General features: G+C 43.0%; 1 pseudogene; it reads right to left on the bottom strand.

Annotated features, from left to right (window-relative positions):
• Positions 1–6,735: 6,735 nt before the first annotated feature.
• Positions 6,736–10,544, bottom strand: LOC126089289 (tumor protein D54-like; annotated as a pseudogene).
• Positions 10,545–13,493: the final 2,949 nt, after the last annotated feature.

Raw genomic sequence — 13,493 nt, 5'->3', positions numbered from 1 at the left:
AGAAACATAAAATTACTTACAACAACCTGCTTGGCAAAGTTCTTAGTGGGATATCAAATAAAATAAAATAAAAGCCTGTCTGCGACACTTCACCCAAAAGTAAAATACATTATACAGTCAACGATCAGTACATTTTACTATTGACTGTTCAACGTATTTTATCAGTGACGGCAGTGACGCATGATGTTATCTAACGTCACAGTAAAAAACTTTCATGTGTAGGCTGCTGTAAATAATTTAACGATAACTGCGGGCGATCAGAGTTTCGAAAACCAGTAGTAAAACAAACGTGACAGCACATCTTTGCAGTTTGAAACAAATCTGTTTTCATAAACTAGTTTTCGTTCATCGGAAGTCCATCAAAATCAACGATTTCAAAAGGAGCAGTATTTATGTATGTGATGGTATGTGCTTAGACGAACGTATTTTATTTCCATGCGGATCCATGACAGAGCATCTGTGTAGTAATAATGTCGTTGACGTTTAAATACATCCCTGTGCCGGTGGTTAAGTGATTAAAATACTCTACAAGATTCAGCCACTCACAGCTCCAAAAGCAAAGAGTTTCCACTCTGTTTGGGATGTTTTGGAGGGGAGAGAGGAGAAGAGTGGAGAGAGGAGTAAGAGGAGTGGGAATGGATGGGGGAGGGGCGGGGGTGCAGAGACATTTGCGACGATGGAACAATACCGCGAAATAAACGTCATTCATTTCTGATGGAAACCAAAAAACTTTCATAAATAGCATCCGACAGTGGCTGACATGCTTTGGTAGGTATTTGCAACACATTTTGGTGATGGTGATATCATAGCAACAGTATTTTGGTCACATCAAACATGCCCTAACACCAAAGTTAATTCCTTTTTTGGAACAGAATTTTTGTTTTATTTCTGTTGTATTATTTCCCTACATTTTGGCAAAAGCTTCAGTTCCATCGACTTATCTATTTATCGCTAGTTTCCTTTGTTTCAGACAAAACTATTATAAATCTCAGAATCATTACAAGCCATGATACATAATGTACTGCAATGTTACAAGTGAAACAGTTACTCCTTCTTGTTGATCTAAGTGAACAACTCAGCAGTAGTCATTGGTATCTACAGAAGTGCAGTAAGCATGAACTGAGTGAAAAACAGAATTGAAGAGATTCCAAGCGTTTTATTTGTGGTGTTGAAGAATAATGCTGAAAATGGAGTGTAGTTATAAGACAATAAACGAGATTCCACGAATAATCGACAAGGAAAGAATTATGTGGAAAATGTTAACTAGAAGAGGGAGCACGATGATAGGACAAATGTCAAAGGCACCAAAGAGTAGTTTCCATGGTACTACACTACTGGCCATTAAAATTGCTACACCACGAAGATGACGTGCTACAAACGCAAAATTTAACCGACAGGAAGAAGATGCTGCGATATCCAAATGATTAGCTTTTCAGAGCATTCACACAAGGTTGGCGCCGGTGGCGACACCTACAACGGGCTGACATGAGGAATGTTTCCAACCGATTTCTCATACACAAACAGCAGTTGACCGGCGTTGCATGGTGAAACGTTGTTGTTGATACCTCGTGTAAGGAGGAGAAATGGGTACCATCACGTTTCCGACGTTGATAAAGGTCGCTTTGTTGCCTGTCGCAATTGCGGTTTATCGTATCGCGACATTGCTGCTCGCGTTGGTCGAGATCCAATGACCGTTAGCAGAATATGGAATCGATGGGTTCAGGAGGGTAATACGGAACGTCGTGCTGGATCCCAACGGCCTCGTATCATCACTAGCAGTCGAGATGACAGGCATCTTATTTGCATGGCTGTAACGGATCGTGCAGCCACGTCTCGATCCTTGAGTCAATTGATGAGGGCGTTTGCAAGACAACAACCATCTGCACGAACAGTTCGACGACGTTTGCAGCAGCATGGACTATCAGCTCGGAGACCAAGGCTGCGGTCACCCTTGACGCTGCATCACAGACAGGAGCGCCTGCGATGGTATACTCAACGACGAACCTGGGTGCACGAATGGTAAAACGTCATTTTTTTCGGATGAATCCAGGTTCTATTTACAGCATCATGATTGTCGCATCCGTGTTTTGCGACATCGCGGTGAACGCACATTGGAAGCCTCTATTCGTCATCACCATACTGACGTATACGCCCGGCGTGATGGTATGGGGTGCCATTGGTTACACGTCTCGGTGACCTCTTGTTCGCATTGACGGCACTTTCAGCAATAGACGTTACATTTCAGATGTGTTACGACCCGTGGCTCTACCCTTCATTCGATCCCTGCGAAACCCTACATTTCCGCAGGATAATGCGCGACCGCATGTTGTAGGTCCTGTACGTGCCTTTCTGGATACAGAAAATGTTCGACTGCTGCCCTGCCCAGCACATTCTCCAGATCTCTCACCAACTGAAAACGTCTGGTCAATGGTGGTCGAGCAACTGGCTCGTCACAATACGCCATTCACTACTCTTGATGAATTGTGGTTTCGTGTTGAAGCTGCCTGGGCAGCTGTACCTGTATACGCCGTCTAAGCTCTGTTTGACTCAGTGCCCAAGCGTATCAAGGCCGTTATTACGGCCAGAGGTGGTTGTTCTGGGTACTGATTTCTCAGGATCTATGCACCCAAATTGCGTGGAAATGTAATCACATGTCAGTTCTAGTATAATATATTTGTCCAATGAATACTCGTTTATCATTTGCATTTCTCCTTGATGTAGCAATTTTAATGGCCAGTAGTGTAGATGCAGGACTTACACAAAGTAGGGTGTCACACGTGCAGAAACCCATTTTCGGTCTGAGTGGTGAATGAGTCCACCCTATTGTTCCGAAGGCATGGCCACCTCATTTGTGAGTCGCCTGCTGAGCAGCGCACTGCAGGTGTTCTCGTCACTGTCTTCTCACTACGTAGCATGGCGCCACAATTTTTGTATATCCTATGTGCAGCACAAGTTCTTCATTATCAGAGAATAAAAAAGGAGGGGGAAAACAAAGATGCAAGTATTTCCCAAGGCTTCACTTCTCTTTAAAGAAACGAAAGAAGGGGAATAAAGTTTTATTTATAGCTAACATTACCCACAGGAAACTGACACGCAGCTTCTACATGACGCCTGTGCTTTATTACACTGTCAATGTCGAGGTAAACGTCGTACGTTCCCACATTACATTTTTATTCCTTTTTTTGTTTTATGGGGTTTCCTTCTGGCCGCATATGGTCTGAAGTTTTTTCTTTGATTGATCCTTTGTTTATGCCACTATTCCCTTTATGGTACTCTACTGAGAAACTGTTGACTTTTAACGTGTATATTTGAGGATTATTAGTCGTACGGACACCTGTTAATACGAACGTTTGCATACTCGCTAGCTATAGGTTATTATAAATCACATGAGATAGGTGCTTCGGCTGTCAAAGTGAGCCTCCTCCACCACGCAGTGGTCCTTCAGGTCCGAGGCCCCACCTCTGTTGTTGTCCCCTCTTCTATGACACTGTCTGTACACATAAAGGTCAATATAATTTGTGCGCACTCTAGCAGTAGAGTGCAAAAACTGTAGGGGAAAGACGGAAACAAGAACATATTCAGCAGATAATTTATGTAGTTGAGCTTCTGTGAGATGGAGCGTTTGGCACAGGAGAGGGAGCCACAGCGTGCTGTCACACAATACTGATGACCCAACCAAGAAAGATACCTGTATGTCAGATGTCGAACCTATTCACATGTATAACAAATTATGAATGGCGCTGCACTACTGCAGACCAGGTTATACCTATCCTCATTCAAATCAAGGCCAACGAAACGTGTCAAAATTATATGTGAAAATACTTGTTCTATAAAAATCTTTACTCTCTAAAACTGATACACGCCCACGCTTTCTTACATTACAATAAATGAATAGCTGTATTTCTTAGAAAGCAAGATATTTTCAAATTTTACAAGTACATTCCTATCGTCTTTCTTCGCGCCCTCACGGTGCTGCTTCGACATCCTCTGCAGAAATTGTTTGTTCCGCAGGCAATTTATTTATGCATTGTAACACTTGTTCAGGGTTAGCAAACTGCAGAAGTAATTCGATTTGTTACGCTAGAGGCGAGGATTTTTTCTCGTGAGCAATGTGTCGCGCCAGTGATTTCATTCCGAGACATTCGACTGGGTTGCCGTGACGACGCGATTTTCAGTGCCGCTCTCGCACATGCAGAAAAAAGAATACTAAATCCACAGCGATGTAGTTCAGTCCAGACCGGGCACGGTGACGATACTTACGGCGACTGAGTGAGAGGGTTCAGTGGACAACACAGTGGAATAGTATTTGGGAGGAAGACGGTTCCAATCCGCTTCGGGGCATCAAGATGTAGGTTTTCCGAAACTCCCCTAAATTACTCAGGCAATTGCCGAGATCCTTCCCTAATCCGGACTTGTGCTCCGTCTTTAATCAGTTCGTTGTCGACGGGACGTTAAATCTAATCTTATGTTTGATACATACTTATCTGCAGAAAAATTCAATACATTCGAAACGCAGAACGCCAGCTCGTGTTCGTGCTGCGCAGCGCACCCTCGGAGCCAGATACCTAGTGTCCCTCCTACGAAACCGTCAGGTGACTTTTCTCTGCTGTTTCGGCAAATGTTTTTAATTTAATGTTTGAGATATGTTGACAGAGGTCGTCCAAACAAAAACTGCTCATTCTGTGATTCATGTGCCGACCAGTTACAACGCAATTGGTTGATTTATTTCTCACTAAAAAGTTTTTATGTGGGATTTTACGAGCATATTATATGGTGCGGCCCCTGGTCAGCCCAGTGCGATATTCGTTTTAGCGTTATGGCAGAAAATTCTAAGAAATTTTGGTCTTATGTCAAAGCGGTAGGTGAGTTAAAACAAAATGTCCAGACACTCTGTGACCAAAATGGTACTGAAACAGAGGATGACAGGCTAAAGGCCGAAATACTAAATGTCTTTTTCCAAAGCTTTTTCGCAGAGGAAGACTGTACTGTAGTTCCTTCTCTAGATTGTCGCACAGATGACAAAATGGTATATATCGAAATAGATGACAGAGAGATAGAAAAACAATTAAAATAGCTCAAAAGAGGAAAGGACGCTGGACCGATGGAATACCAGTTCGATTTTACACAGAGTACGCGAAGGAACTTGCCCCCCCTTCTTGCAGCGGTGTACCGTAGGTCTCTAGAAGAGCGTAGCGTTCCAAACGATTGGAAAAGGTCACAGGTCATCCCCGTTTTCAAGAAGGGACGTCGAACATATGTGCAGAACTATAGACCTATATCTCTAACGTCGATTATTTGTAGAATTTTGGAACACGTATTATGTTCGAGTATAGTGACTTTTCTGGAGAGTAGAAATCTACTCTGTAGGAATCAGAAAAGGGTTTCGAAAAAGAGGATCGTGTGGAGCCCAGCTCGCGCTATTCGTCCACGAGACTCAGAGGGCCATAGACACGGGTTCCCAGGTAGATACCGTGTTTCTCGACTTCCGCAAGGCGTTTGATGCAGTTCCCCACATTCGTTTAGTGAACAAAGTAAGAGCATATGGACTATCAGACCAATTGTGTGATTGGATTGAAGAGTTCCTAGATAACAGAACGCAGCATGTCATTCTCAATGGAGAGAAGTCTTCCGAAGTAAGAGTGATTTCAGGTGTGCCTCAGGGGAGTGTCGTAGGACCGTTGCTATTCACATTATATATAAATGACCTTGTGAATAACATAAGAAGTTCACTGAGGCTTTTTGCGGATGCGAGAGGTTGTAAGAATGGAAAACTGTACTGAAATGCAGGAGTATCTGCAACAAATTGACGCATTGTGCAGGGAATGGCAACTGAATCTCAATGCAGACAACTGTAATGTGCTGCGAATACACAGAAAGAAAGATCCTTTATCATTTAGCTACAATATAGCAGGTCAGCAACTGGAAGCAGTTAATTCCATAAATTATCTGGGAGTAGGCATTAGGAGTGATTTAAAATGGAATGACCATATAAAATTAATCGTCGGTAAAGCAGGTGCCAGACTGAGATTCATTGGAAGAATCCTAAGGAAATGCAGTCCGAAAACAAAGGAAGTAGGTTACAGTATGGGATTGATAGAAGAGATAGAGAAGATCCAACGGAGAGCAGCGTGCTTCGTTACAGTATCATTTAGTAATCGTGAAAACATTACGGAGATGATAGATAAACTCCAGTGGAAGACTATGCAAGAGAGACGCTCAGTAGTTCGATACGGGCTTTTGTTGAAGTTTCGAGAACATACCTTCACCGAGGAGTCAAGCAGTATATTGCTCCCTCCTATGTATATCTTGTGAAGAAACCATGAGGATAAAATCAGAGAGATTAGAGCCCACACAGAAGCATACCGACAATCTTTCTTTCCACGAACAATACGAGACTGGAATAGAAGGGAGAACCGATAGAGATACGCAAGGTACCCTCCGCCACACACCGTCAGATGGCTTGCGGAGTATGCATGTAGATGTAGATACTAAAACGCGCTGCTGCAGGACAGTAGCCTACAAACAGCGCGGCACGGACTGGCATATGCGCAAATCAGGAAAGGAAGAGGCGGAGAGCAAATTTTTATCGATCTTTCGTTGTGTCGTCTTGACATCGGCTGCATAAGAGGCTAATTGAGAGCATGCATTGAATCCACAATCCGGTCCAGTAGAACTTTCAAGACTCTTTCGCAGAACGGAATTTCATTTATCATATCCCAAACACTATAATAATAACTATGCTTTGGGATTAAGGGAACGGCCAGCTCCTGTGTCGCCTACCACTTCTCGTGTTTCGCGCTCGACTTGCCCCATCCCGTCTCGTGAGCCTGCCAGCGGTGCACTGTCTGTTACACAAACTCTGCTGCAATACAAGTGAGTTAGTGTTTTACTGTTACTGTTAACAAATCGCACTACACGACTGAGACCATTCTATGGAATGACCAGACGCGCTAAATTCTTGTGGAACTCTTAGCTTTCTTAGTTCGCTGACGAGATCCAGAAGACTGCGGAAAAGAACCCTCACTACTGCCGTCTTTCTTGATTCTGCGGAAGCGATCTATAAATTACTAAAAAAGCCGTCGACATTGGCCTAACACAGCTGCAAAATTTCCACTGCTGCCGGAAACGAATTATTGTACGGTACTCCACTTTGTAAGAGGCCTGTGATATTTTCTTTTGGCTCCTTTAGCAGCTACTAAGGAGCTGTGGAGCAGGTATTAAAGTGTATACCAGGATTGCAGGCATGTACCTGCAACAAGCACTAAAAATCACACAACTATTATTTTCGAGGTAATAACGAATGTAAATTGAAGGTGGAGGTTGAGAAAGGGAAGGAACTGTTGATGTCAACTGCATCGGGACTTTATGCGGAATCAGCGACAACGACTGAAGATGTGTGCCGGACCGGGAATTGAACCTGGGATCTCCTTCTTACTAGGCAGCAAATCGAGCAACTTCACTCATCATGCGGACGTTGGCTCGTTCGAACACGACACTTCGTGTCTGCCGTTCTGTCTCGTTTCCACATGGATCTAAGTTACTTTGGTGCCGTGACCTTATAGCAGCAGGGAAGCATCACATGACAGCTTGGCAACAGATCAACAGGGTTCCAAGTCTACGAATGTGCTTTCCTAAGGTGTCGATTAATATTTTATCTCGTAAGCTTACTTAATGTTGTGTCCATTATCCACTGTACTGTCACGTTGATGGTCAGTGCAAGGTGTGACGACATGGCAGACACGAGACACGTTGAGCTACGCCTACTCCATTCTCCACAGTGACAGGAGAGCTCTCTTTCTCTCTCTCTTTCTCTCTCTCTCTCTCTCTCTCTCTCTCTCTCTCTGACTGTATCACCAAGAACAGCAGCTAATGCATTGCTCATATACGGTATGCGATCATTTCGGCTTTATGGAGGGTAAAGGCACTGATTGATAATGGAAGCAAGACAAGAAAAATCAAGACACGTCCATAGGATTTATCGGCCAAAAAGAGCGTTCGACAAAGTAAAATGGTGTAAGATGTTCAACATCCCGAGAAAAAATACAAGTAAGGTATAGGGAAAGAGGGGTAACATACAGTCATGTACAAGAACCAAGAGGGAACAATAAGACTGGAACACTAAGAACGAAGTGCTCGGATTAAAAATGGTGTACGACAGCGATGTAGTCTTTCGTTCCTACAGTTCAATCTACACATGGAAGTAGCAATGCTGGAAATAAAAGGAGGTTCAAGGAGGGGATTAAAATTCGAGGCGAAAGAATATCAATGATAACATCTGATGACATTGCTATCCCCGGTAAAAGTGAAGAACAGTTACAGGAACTGTTGAATGGAATGAACGGTCTAATGAGCAAATAATATGGGCTGAGAATAAATCGAAGAAAGACGAATGTAATGGGAGGTCGCAGAAATGAGACTAGCGAGAAACTTAACATCAGAAGTGGTGATCACGAAGTAGATGAAGTTAAGGAATTCTGCTACCTAGATAGGAATATAACGATGACGGACGGAGGAAGGCGGATATAAAAAGCAGACTAGCTCTGGCAGAAATAGCATTTCTGGTCAAGAGAAAACTACTAGTGAAACGTCCCCTTAGAACAATTATACAGGACTGAGCTTAACCTGACACACAATATTATTTAGCGTAACGCAATCTGACTTTCAAAAATCCCTACAAAAGAATGGCCCTGACTAACATTAAACTATACCTTTCACAAATCACTTACCTCACAAAAATCTCCGTTACTCGAACTACTGCAATACGGCGAGCGCCACTACTGCCAGCTAAATAAAAGATTCAAACTACTGAAGGCACTAACTACTGATAGGGATAGTTAGCAAATGAAAGATTTTAATAGAGAACAAACAATGTATTTACCTTAATATTCATAATTGACATCCAGTATTACAAATTATCAAAACTCCGCCATCTCTCTCCCCACATCCACCACTGCTGGCGGCTCACCTCCAACTGCGCAACGCTACGCGCTGTTCACATCCAGCTGCCGCTCTACAATGGCAGACAACAATGCAAACTAGCCACAGACTGCACACAGCACAGCCAGTGATTTTCATACAGAGCGCTACGTGGCATTACCAATATAAAAATCTAAACAGCCTACTTACATAGCCCCCATGCTCCCCACAAAAAATTTTACAAATGGTGTTGGGCACTGGAGCCTAAACCACCTAGAAGAGTAGTGTTTTTTTCAGCTGTAGTTTTAATCACAGATTCAGTCTTCTGATGCATATTTGATTCCTTCACATTTCGAATGCTCTGTGACATATCATCTTGAAATTCCTTCCACACACTTATCCCAAGTTTACGTTTAAGTTCTTGAGAATGTTTTATTTTTGATGCCAAGACATGGCGGAGAGTCTGAATTTCCTCTTCAACCTTTACAAGCTCCTGCTGCCATTCCTGTTTCTGTCTCTCTTGTTCCTCAGGACTCAAACCCTGAAGTTCATTGATACCAGAATCGGGTGAGACATCAGTAGGGGCCTCCTCAGCTTTCACAAGTTGCAGAAAACGCCTGTAGTTTTTGGGGCTGCTGACACGAGCAAGATAGGGCTTTCAAATATCTTGAAATGTTACTTTGACATTATGTGGCTTTTTCTGAAACTCCGTTTCCACACTACATTACTCTGTTTCCAGGGATGATTCATCATGTTCATCAACAATACAGAAAGTACTTGAATCTACATCATCTGGCCAATTATGATCAAAACTTGGTGTTCCCGATCCTGATATGTATGCATAGTAGCAATCTTCTTCATTATCGAGGGACTGAGGCTCATCATCCATATCTTTGGTAGTTTAAAACATTATAATGTGTTTAAATAATATTCATTTGGATACTATCAATTTAATCAGTGGTTCTCAGTCTATAACCTCCTATGGGTCTTTTATGCAAACTATCATGCATGTGCACTGATAATGCTTCAACAGTTTTTAAAAGACATATAGATCTGACTGTAAATTTTCTCTCTGGAAGATTATATGAGAGGTACAAACATTTCAGTATACACTTTAAATGCAGATACAACTGCATTTACTATGTGATCTGTAACGTTTTATTTACAAATTTACTTACTGGCAATTACAGCCAAACAAACTGTGTGTCAACTTTTTTGATTTTGTATTTCTGCAAATAAACTAAGTTCCTTTGGAAATGTGTGTGACGTTTTAAATCTAAGGAAATGAAAATGGCCACACATTACTAGTTTGTGGCATAAGCATTAAGCTAATCCATTATAGTTTCTCATATTACACTATATGGGAATTACTCAGTTACGCTTGAGTCAAGATTAGCAGTTAAAAAAGAACTTAACTTTTTTTTAACATACATGCTTCACTGGCTTAGAAAAATGGACCTCAAGAATAATAAATCACGGAATCTTGGCTTAAGCTCCGACTGAAAACTGGGGGAGAAGCAGAGTTCTGACTGAACCAATTAAAGTTCAACGCATATAGCTGCACAATTGTTAATAAAATTTGTCAATGTTGGATCAAACACTGCCTGCTGAACATTTTAGAAAGCGGAACCATCTCTCTCCCCACATCCACCAATGCTGGCGGCTCACCTCCAACTGCGCAACGCTACGCGCTGTTCACATCCAGCTGCCGCTCTACAATGGCAGACAACAATGCAAACTAGCCACAGACTGCACACAGCACAGCCAGTGATTTTCATACAGAGCGCTACGTGGCATTACCAATATAAAAATCTAAACAGCCTACTTACACTAGTATCAACATTAATTTGAGGAAGAAATTTCCGAGAATGAACGTTTGGAGCCCAGCGTTGTATGGTAACGCGACAATGGACTGTGGGTAAATTAGAACAAAAGAAAATCGATACATTTGAGATGTGGTACTTCAGAAGAATATTGAAAATTAGATGGACTGATCAGTAAAGGAGTGAGGAGGATCCCCGCAGAATCGCAGAGGAAAGAATTAGTAGGAAATGCTAACGAGAAGAAGGTAGAGGATGATAGGACATCTGTTAAGACATCAGAGAATAACAACAAAACAAAAGCAAATTAACGTTCAGGTTTCAACGGTTTCGACGTTGGCGGAACGTTAAATTAAACAGAAAAAGTTATCCGGTTCTTTCCCATGCCTATCGTCTTCTCTCGTTTTACCCTACCACGCGCTGACAGTGTGACTCTCCTACAAATTATTATTATGCTTACACGTGCAGGTAGCGGTGCTCATATGTTGGCATTAATAACGACATAGTAACTTCGCTGCGTTTAATGTTCACGAAGAAAGAAACAAAATATTGCTTTGGATGAGAGTACGATGCTAGAAAAACAAGTAGCGACTGGTAGGCCGCAAAATGTTCGAGAAGAGCGGCGACATTCCAGCTCAGAGTGCGACCTCCACACGTGTCGGCGGCTTGCGGACGCTCCGTTCCTCTGCGCTCCGCCAAATGAATGGACTGCTCGCTCGGAGGAGCTATCGTAATTACACAGTGAGAGGCCGGTACCGCCAGGTGGTCCTCATCATGAGGAGTGTCACGCGCGTAGAAATGCGGCGGCGGTCTGACGCCAGAGGCGCAGACACGTGAAATGTGAGACGTTACGTTGTACCTCGGTGGAATAATGTACATTGCTAATAGTATTCTGCTGAGATTTGGACACGATTACCAAGCAAATAACATCAGATGAAAGTCAGAGCAAGAAGCGGTTAATCTATTATTATCAAGAAACGAGAAACAAGACCAGCTAGAGGCGAAACCGTTTTTGCATGTAACATACAACAATTCATTCACAGCGGCAATATTTTTAACCAAGGTCGCAAATGGTGGTTCGAAACGGTACCGAAAAAAAAAGATTATATGAAGGGAACTGGTTTGAAGTTATTGTACGTCTTTCTTATCTCGTGCAAATATTGGCTCGTCAGCACGCCTCCTGCATCCGAAAACCCCTGTAATCTTATATTTCTATGTATGTCTACCGTTACAGCGTCTCTTCTACATCCTAACCCCACCCATTACGTGTACATACCGTTCCAAGTTGACTATTTTAAAACCCATAAACATGGGGTGTTTATTATAAAATTTTTCGATACGTTATTTCTCCTCGCAGACCTTCTGGTGTCTATTCGACTCGTACTTCACATGTCCACTTCTTATGATGTGAAAACAAATTTTTCACTGTCACAGCATCACTCACCCATGGGGACATTGAGCCGTAGTAAAGTTAGCTTTGAAAAGCGCGCCGCAACGCGTAGCGTGAAGCAGTTGCCCTCCGTTTTCTGGCGGTGGCGCCGTTGTCGCAATTGAAGACTTCGGTGTTTCCCTCTAGCGGGAAAGGGGAAAAGTGGGCTGTTAGCGTGGGTTTAAGAGGTGGCTGTATGGGCTCTGGTGGAAAGTTGGCAGTCGGGGCATCAAGAAGCGACTACTCTACCGGCGCTAGAAGGACAGCACGCAGACCGCTGCATCAGCGTAAGCGACGCGAGCAGCGGCTCTGTGGTATGGGGCGTTAACTGCTCGTCGCGAAAGGAATCTTCCTGAGCGTGTGTCCGCGAGGGGCCTAATTTGCAGTTCGGCCGTATGCTGTCGACCGGCGAGGAGGTTCTGAAAATCGGCGCACCTTTCTGCGTCCGTTGAAACGGCTGGCAGTGGGCGGCTCGGCAGAGCATTTGGAGGTGCTGCGTTGGTTGAGTCCTGGGAGTCGTAACGCGCCAGAAGTTGAGTATTGATTGTTAACAGATCGTATGAAGTTTAATTGAATTCAATTTACTTATTCTTGTTAATTATACCAGCCGTATATTTTGGAGGGTTTCCCGCCATTCATTCTCGTCTGCCCACCCGCGGGAAGGTGGTAATATTAAAAAGGGTGGTCTGTTTGTCTCCTTTTGAGGACGAAAAGGGGGGGGGGGGAGAGTAAATCTGTGGTTCGGATTGCTTCTTTCCCCTTCCAGCTTACTTACGGGTTTATTCGACTGTTAGCCTCTGCCAAAGTCTGTGAAAGTAAAAGGCACCAATGGCTGTACTGTTTCAAATGCAAGGCACTAAGACCTGATCCGTTCTCTCGCCTGCCATAGCTAGTATTACTAGACTCACGTGAAAAAGGTACTCTAAGAAAGAAGAAAAATTCCTTTTGCCTCGTGGTAAGGACTAGTCAATTGCATAGCGGATTTCTGCTCATCTGGAAGCTGAATTTACGTAAATTTCTGTTTATGTATATTTGGCTATAATCAAGCAAGGTTGTTAATGTACGCCGTAGAGGAATTCTTTATATTGTTTCTAGTCAGCAAAAAACTGTTGCGTGTTTTTCCAATTCAATACCTTTTAAGGCTTTTACTCAACGTGCTTACTTGTATTATACAGGTAGTTGGTTATTAGTGTGTTTTCTTGCCATGCAAAAGTTTGCCATTTCATTACGGGTAGAAATTGTTGCCTTGAAAGGAGAATGTTGTAAAGGTTCGCAAGTCCTACCTTGCGAGCGTGTGTGTTTGCCATAAGTTAACTGGCAGAAATTTG

This window comes from Schistocerca cancellata, chromosome 1 (genome assembly GCF_023864275.1).
Source record: "Schistocerca cancellata isolate TAMUIC-IGC-003103 chromosome 1, iqSchCanc2.1, whole genome shotgun sequence".
Taxonomy (NCBI): Eukaryota; Metazoa; Arthropoda; class Insecta; order Orthoptera; family Acrididae; genus Schistocerca; species Schistocerca cancellata.
Note: the sequence above shows the minus strand (reverse complement) of the source record. Positions and strands in the feature narration are given on the sequence as shown.